Consider the following 8,471-nt stretch of genomic DNA (forward strand, 5'->3'; position numbering starts at 1 on the left):
GTCTTCCCGGACACAGCCAGGGTTTCTCAGGGCACCACCTGGGACTTCTTAGGTACCACCTGTCTTCCCGGACAGCCAGGGTTTCTCAGGGCACCACCAGTACTTCTGGGCACAGCCAGACTTCCTGGGCTTTAGGGTATACTAGTTTCCCGGCACAGCTAGGATTTCTCAGGGCACTGCCACTCTCTGTGGGCACAGCCACACTTCCTGGACTCAGCCAGGGCTTTCAGGGCACTGCCACTCTCTGTGGGCACAGCCACACTTCCTGGACACAGCCAGGGCTCTCAGGGCACTGCCACTCTCTCTGGGAACAGCCCAACTTCCTGGGCACAGCCAGGGTATCTTCAGGGCTCAGCCAGACTTCCTGGACTCAGCCAGGGCTCTCAGGGCACTGCCACTCTCTCTGTGCCTCTCAGGGTACCCTGCTGGAACAACAGCGACTCACAATCAAGGTGCTTACATATTCTCAATGGCGGCCAGTCAAGAGACAAAAGCAAATATCCCCCAGTTCCACTAACAACAGTTCCCAAACAAACAGTCAAGCGGTCCATTAAATTAAGGATGGAAGGCAACTCCCCATAGTCCATAGTCATTCACCAGGGCTGTCCTGGGGGTGAGGGACGACCTTGACCTCACCCTCATCTCCCACGGAGGACTCAGCAAGCGTTACCTCCTGGGACTACAAGTCCTGCATCCGGGCTGCCTGAGCAGGAACCTCCCGGCCCACAGGGCTGCAACAACCTTCGCTTTCTCCGGCCTGTGCTGGTTGGGGAACCGTCCACATCTTTCCACCTCTCCACGGGGCTCCATCTCTGCAGCAGCTGCATGGCTTTTCCTGTGCTGGTGGGAGAACCGTCCACGTCCTCCCACCCCTCCACGGGGGTCCAGCTCTCCGGCAGCTGCTCCTCCTGGTCTTCCTGAGACTGAGTGTTCATACGCACAAACTGCTCCACCACTCTTGGGAGAGCCTTGGCCGGCACCATACCCTGCTCGCTGCGCCATTTGTCGTGCGGGGAAGCCTGCGGGGCCTCTGGTCCCGCTCCCCACATAACGCAGGATATGGTGAGGCCAAAAAGGAACACCCACGGAGCCATAGGTAGGGGAGTCATACCACTATATTCTCTCTGGCGGCACTATACTCTCACTGGAGGCTGGATCCACACTGTCCGCAAACCGCCATCCACGCTTGCCAGCCCAGCCGCCATCTTCTTGCTAGCCCCCATCCTTCTCTCTCCTCTCCTCTCCTCCGTAGCCGCAGCAGTTATATTGGCGGCTAATTGGCTAACTGGCTACAGCTGACGGCCAATCAGCCACAGCTGACGGCCATCTACTACCCGAGCCAGCACTCCTCCACGTGAGGCCGAGAGCCTGGAAACTACTTTCTGGGGCTCTGCCCCCACAACGAGCACACTGAAGAGGTGGAGAAAGGAGGCCTCATGCTCCCTCCGCATCTGAGACAGGACAGGCTGGGGTATATGAATGTGAGGAGTCACAGTACATCTGCAGAGCGTCTAACTGAGTGGGGTCCTCCAGCCTTGGCTTTTCTTGAGTACCGGGCCATTGGCCCTTGGGGACCAATAGAATCATTCTAAGTACAGTTACTGTATTTCACACTATGGAATGTTCTTAGTAGATAGCCACTTTTTCAAAAGATACCTTTCTCTCCTTTTGTTGTGTTGCCAATTATGGGTTTAAGTTTGGGTGTATATTTTCCTCTCTAAATGGCACTCAAATGTTTGCTGATTCCTAATTTATTTAACTGGGATATATGGCTGTGGTTGGACAAAAAGCTGTTCCGTCAATCTTTCACTATCAAAAGCGGTCTTTTCTTGTTTGACAGACGAAGAAGTATCTATAGGGACTGCAGAAGGATCGTTCATGAAGGTATTACAAGCCCGGAAGAAGAGCACGAGCACCGAGCTGACTATTGAGCCAGAGAAGCCATCCTCAGACAAAAACGGCATTGATTTGTCAGCCTTCAGGAACGACCAACTAGACTTTAGTGATGAAAACGCTGCTATTAGTGCGCTCAATTACATACTACCTTATTTATCCAAGGGAAATCTAACAGATGTAGACTCAGCATTATTACCACTCATTAAACTCCTTTTTGTAAATATAGAAGATGGAGATATGCCCCTGAATCATTTGACAAACAATGCAAGGAACCCTTCCCTGAAGCCTGAATCCCACGATGCAACTTTCAAAAATAGACTGAGGAAACTCAATTCTCTGAAAAATTTGTTAGATGCAGAAATTCTAGAAAAAATTGATGAGGTTATAAAGAAAGAAAAAACTGCCATGCTTATACATTCCAACCTTTCAGGTCCCAAACTGAAACGCCAAATCATTCGGAAGGAATTGCAAACTGACCAGCCACAGGGCTACAGCCTAGCAAAGCTTCAGCCTGTCCGGAAAAGGCTGCGGACAGTGAGCAGGGTCCTCAAGGGCCCTAAGGGCATCCGGAAAAGGCACTTCAAAGAAGTGGCCCATCAGAGCATCCAGAGGAAACAGAATGCCCTGCCTATTGTGGAGAACACTGTCAAAGTTAGGAGACTCAGGGGGCCACCCCCAAGGGAGCTGGGACAGATGCACAGGGTACACAGGCCTGGGAAATTAGTGGAAAACTTCAATACAGAGCCTTCTTTCATAAAGGAACATGAGGCAGCAGTTTCTTCTACCCAGAAGCAATACTTGATGGGCTGGCCTTCGGCCTCCATTGCTCCAAAATCTCTATCTGAGGTTAAAAGACTAAAAGACTTAAGCGATACTACTTTTATTTTAGATGAGGCAAATGCTCTAGTCAGGAATAGGAAGGCTTCTAAGCCAATCTCGCACTCCAGAAAGAAACACCTCCTTCATAAAAGTCGTTCTCATGTGCTGCACAAAAAAGCCAAGGCCAAAATGAGTCGAGAGTTTGGAAAGGAAGATTCTCTCAAAAGACTGATGCTTGCAAAGAGACCTCCGATATCTGCAGTGAGGAGCCTCATAAATTCCCCTGCACGAGAAGCTTTTTCATCTTCAGGAGAATCGACATCTCAGGAAAATCGTCTTCCAGAATCAGTTTCAAGTTTCTTGGAACCTTCTAAAGAAAAGAGTACTGCACAGATTCCTTTTCAAGAAAATATTTCTACACGAAAGGCTACTGAGCCAGAAAAAACTACCCCTGAAATCCCTGCCCGTGAGGATGTTTTCACGGCAGACTCGGCTGTTTCTGCAGACAACTTCCTGCCAGCAGTTAACCAAACCCATGAAACACAAGGGGAACACCCCCCTGTGGCCACTGACTTACTGTCCAACTCCACAGGCTTCACGTCCCCGTTGTTCTCATCCCCGGGGGATCAATTTGAAAGTCAGCTAAACCAGCAGCTACAGGCCCTCATCCCCAACAACGACATGAGAAAGCTCATTGCTCATGTCATCCGGACTTTGAAAATGGACTGCTCTGAGACCAGCGTGCAGCTGCCCTGTGCCAAGCTCATCTCCAGAACAGGCCTCCTGATGAAGCTTCTCAGCGAACAGCAGGAAGTAAAGGTGCCCACGGCAGAGTGGGATACGGATCGATGGAAAAATGAGAACTACATCAGCGAGAGCACAGAAGCCCAGAGTGAACAGAAAGGGCAGGAGCCACGAGAGGTGAGGACAGCTTCCGAAACAGGGAGCCTGGACTTTTAGGACAACAAAAGCGCCCAAGCACAAACGCCAGGAGCGCCTAGGCCGTAGCTTTTCTTGGCCACGTAACTTTGGCTAAGACAGCGAACTCCCACTTTGCTCCTTTAGAGAATGGTACCACTGTTCCTAGGGTAGATGAGACGAGGACCTAACACAAAAGATAAAAAATTGTAGAAAAAATACTAATGTTAAGATTACGTGACCCATTAGATTGGGTATCTTCTTTAAGAACGTGTAGGCTACTATATAGAGTAGCAGTTTAAGATCGTTATTCTTTATAATAGTCTTGAGAATGGTTAGTCTGCATCCTTTCCATCTCTTTGTTTTAACAAAATTGTTCTCTACTTTTTTAGCGCACAAAAGCAGTTCCAGGACACAGCTATTACAACAAACTGATCTTGGCAATATCTGTGACTGCAGTAGTGATGATTTTGATGATAATTTTCTGTCTCATTGTGGTAAGCAACAGCAATTTCAGGTTTCCAAAATATATTCTGTCTTTATAATACATTCAGACCCCACAAACTGAAAATCAAAGCCACTTTCCCACCTGCTGCTGCTTCATATTCGTATCCAGTCATGGGGAGTGAGGTGTGCTCTGTTTTTCTATTGCAAATTATATCTCGGGAGTTTTTAAAGGAGCCCCACTCCCAGAGATCTCTGTGGAATTGAAACCACAATAAGAAGACATGAGGCTATTTTGAGAAGTTAAATTTTATAGGCCAGAGTTGACATGTTAGCAAAATTTCTTCAACTCAAAATGATGTCAATGTGATGTACTCACCAATCCCTCTCTTTCTACCACTGATATGTTTCCTTGGCTGAAATGAGGAGAGATGTATAATCTCCATCCTCATGGAGCCATGTCACCCTGGGAGAAAGGACATGGCTGAAAGATAAAAAGTGTGACCTTGTCCATGCATGAGGTTTACTTAGCAGGTTTCGTCTCCAGTGTGTAAGGCATTGTATAAATAGGTTCAGTCCCCACTGCAGCCTAAATCTGCATCAGGCTGCTCTAAAGCATGTCGTCTTTATAGTCGCCAGGTCCTGGAGCTTCAATGATATAATGGTTTATTTTCCCAACAGGCAGGTGCTAACATTGAAAAGAGTGAATTAATAAGCTGACAGTCTTGACTACCCCACAACCCAAACTGATTTCCTGTATTTCCCTGTTACACTGTCGTGGCAGCCCTGCACTCCAGCCAGCACAGCTGCTCACCATAACCCAGCCATTCCTCATTTTGTCTGTGCCTTGACCCGTCTCGAATGCCCTTATTTTGCTCTGCCTGTGGACATCCTATGAATCTCTCAGAAATCAAGGCAATTCGTCTTTCCTCATCAGCCTTCTCTAAATACTACAGACCTCCTGATCCTAGTCCTTCTGTGAGGTCTGTCACCAGTTTGTAGGGGAAACAGGGAGGTATTTCCCGCCCGAGAACTTAGAAATATGGTAAACAGTTTTTGAGAAGGCGGTTCCCCAAGAGAGAAACACCAAGGTCAACACACATCGTGGAGCAGAGCAGAGGTATGTGAGGACCAGATGACTTCCTGGTCTGTCAGACCTGAGTACAACCTGACTGGAGGTATTAACTGCTAAAGAGCAGCGTGCCTATCCGCAGGAGGCTTGGTCAGTGGTGAAAGCATAGTAAAGGTGAAGAAGAGACCAACATGGGCAGTACCCATCCTAGCATTGCCCTAGAGTAGAGATGGCACCTCAGGCAGCAGACGTGGAGGGTCAGCCCCACTAGCCAGGCTGTGCTTGTCGGGGAGATGGATGGATCTGGCCGCCTCAGTCCTTTCCATTGAATGCTGGATTCATGGGATTCCTCTTGTTCTAATTCTATTCTCACCAAGCAGCCTTCCGATTGTGCTTTAGTGTGCCACGGTGGCCTACCGCTACACAATGTAACTCCTTGGTCGTGTAGACAGATGCTGTCTGTGGAACAGATGAACTTAAGATTGTCAAGTCACAATCTGGCATTCTGAGTTTTGATCACTCCCGTGTGACTGTTAAGGTGACACTTAAGGTGACACTGCCCCAGTAGGAAGAAGGGAGTCCTCTCTCGGTGAGGACAGTCTGATTTCTCAACCCAGGAGGCTGGGGACTCCCATGGGGTCAGCTTGTGCAGGTCTCTGGGAAGACAATCATTGGCCATTGACCAGACCACACTCTCTCCATCTCCAGGTGGCATATGGCCTTTGGTTTTTTGGAATTTCCATTAACTCCAATTTCTATTAACTGCTTTTAATTTCTACATCGTTTTTAACCTTGCATTTGTGTTTATTTATAAGGTTTCATTATTTTCACTTATCACTTACGTGACAAGCTTTTGGAGGACAGGGACCTGCAGGTTTTTCCTCTAGTGGACAGTAATGGTTTCAAAGGGAGAGAGATGAGTCTGTCTGTCAGTTCCATACTGAGGAATAATGCAACCTAATATATATTTGAAGTAGCACAGAGCCCAGCAATAGACAGACCCATGTGTTCCTAAGGCTTCTGAGGTATCACCTTTTAATAATTTAATCACTGGAGGAAAATGAATATATGGTAATAGAACAGCTGTCTTAATATTTGAGTGAAAAATAACAGCAGATCTCTATTTCTCACTTTAAGCAAACATATTTATGTGAGTGTAAACAAAAAGAACCCATAACAGTATTAGAAGAAAATAGAAGCAGCACTTTCATAATCAGTGGTGAGTAAGAGCTTTCTATACCTGGTCCCACAGGCAGAGCCCTGTGAGAGATTTGCCCCCTTGTCTGTGACACCATCAGCGAACTTGCCATTATTTAGGCCAAGCACAGGATGAAGTTTTCCATATACTGTCTGATTCGATGCCCACGTGGGGATGATATTACCACCCTCTTTCATAGATGAAGGACATCAACTTAAGGCCCCAGGGGCAAAACTGAAAGCAGAACCCAGTTTCGCCTGAGTGCAAAGACTGTGCTGCTTACTCCACTGGTCTGTCTCCGTACAGACAAAAACACTGGGCAATATTTGAAACATTGAAATTCAGTGAAATCCACCGAAAGGATTAATGTATTTCATATTAAACAGAGTTTGTAAATCAAGAAGACAATCAGGGCAGAAGAGGGACGGGCTGTGAAGAGTGGATGTGTGTTTGTTTACAGCGTGTCCTCTCCTCATGGCTTATGGGGTGTGGGTTTTGTTAGTAAGGCTTTTGTCACTTCGTAGCATGAAAATAGTCTCTGATAGTGTCTTCTAGAACTTTTATAACATTTGTTGTTTCATAATTTTTAACCCATCTAGAATTTGTTGTATTTGTTTTTTAGTGTGGCTCAGGTACCTAACTTTGTTTCACTCCATGAAGATCCAATTGTTTTAAAATATTTCATTAAATGGCTGGTTCTTTCTTCACTGATGTAAAATACTGTCTTTATCTGGACTCGATTCTGTTGATCCAGTTATCTTTTCCTGTACCTGTTGCAGTACTAGCATCACACTATGTAATTCCCGTTACTCTATAGCGTATTTTGATATCTGGTAAAGTAAGCTCCTGCTCTTTGATCTTGTTTTTCACACATTGCATAGGTATTCTTGCATATTTTATCTCTACCAAATGGCACCTTACTGGTGTTTGTTAAAACACCATCTTGGGATTTCAGTAGGATTGCATTGAATTTGAGGAGAATTGACGTCTCTACAACATTCTAAGAACATCGTATCGCATGTCATGTATTCATTTCTTCTTATTGTCCTTCAGTAGAGTTTTAATGTTTTCATCACATAGGTCTTACACAGTTTTTGTTAAGTTTATCTTGGGTACTTTATGCATTTTTTATTGATACTATGAATGGGTTCTTCTTTCCATTTTTCAGTCATTTACTTGTGATGTGTAGCAAAGCTATTGAGGGTCGCATGTTGATCTCTTGATTTTGTATCCAGCCATCAATTCTCATATTGCTTCCAATAAAAGTTCAGTTGATTCACTTGGGCTTTTTAGGTTGTCCATCATTTCATATGCAAATATGTTTTGTTTCTTCCTTTCCAGTACTTCATTTTCTCATTAAATTGATTAGGACCCTCTACAATGATGAGCAGGAGCATAATAACACTCATCCTTCTGTTATTCTTGACTGTAAAACAACACTGCCGTTTAGGTGTCTGGTAGATACTTTTATTTTATTTCCTACTTCTAAGAGTTATTAGGAATTACCTGTTGAGTGTTAGCTAATACAGTGAATAACATGCCTTGCCAGCGGCACGCAAGATCCTAAGTGAGGTACTGTGGACGAGTCCAAGGACGAGTAACAGGACAGAACGCCTGTCCTCAAGAAAAGCAAAGCAAAAGTTGTCACCTCCCTGGGTAGATAAGACTTAAAATCAAAAGGAATGAATAGAGACAGTGGCCATAGTGATGGATAATCATGATCATATTTTCTTCCAAAACAGATTAATTCTCATAGAAGAACATCAGAGGAAGGTAAAGAAGGAAGCTCAAGGTAAATAATAATCTGGCGATTTTTAAAGTAGAGTTTTAGAACCAGAGAACTTAGAACTCGTCTATTTCAATCTCCTCATTTTACAGTGAGGAAACCACCAAAGTCAGGAAGAATACGTCTTTACCCTAATGCTTTCCTGGATTCAGCCACATTCGCTCCTCAGCCAGAGTTGACTAGAATGAGACTGGCACAGATGCCTGTGCTGTACTAGCCCTTTAAGGACAGAGGGTGGAGAGGGAGGGGTTTGGGTTGTACCTGTTGCTGCTGGTGGGAGGCATAAGGCCAGGCCAGAGGCCTTCTCAGAGGCTCTGTAAGGGGTAGGGAAGGCCACA

The 8,471-nt window shown here is 45.7% G+C and overlaps 1 long non-coding RNA gene across 1 annotated transcript; it reads left to right on the forward strand.

Annotated features, from left to right (window-relative positions):
• The first annotated feature begins 2,731 nt into the window (after positions 1-2,731).
• Positions 2,732-8,465, forward strand: LOC141568894 (uncharacterized). Its single transcript, XR_012492187.1, has 3 exons — positions 2,732-3,636; positions 4,026-4,130; positions 8,090-8,465. It is a non-coding gene; the product is annotated as an uncharacterized LOC141568894 (long non-coding RNA).
• The last annotated feature ends 6 nt before the right edge of the window (positions 8,466-8,471 follow it).

Source organism: Rhinolophus sinicus, linkage group LG15 (genome assembly GCF_036562045.2).
Source record: "Rhinolophus sinicus isolate RSC01 linkage group LG15, ASM3656204v1, whole genome shotgun sequence".
Lineage (NCBI taxonomy): Eukaryota > Metazoa > Chordata > Mammalia > Chiroptera > Rhinolophidae > Rhinolophus > Rhinolophus sinicus.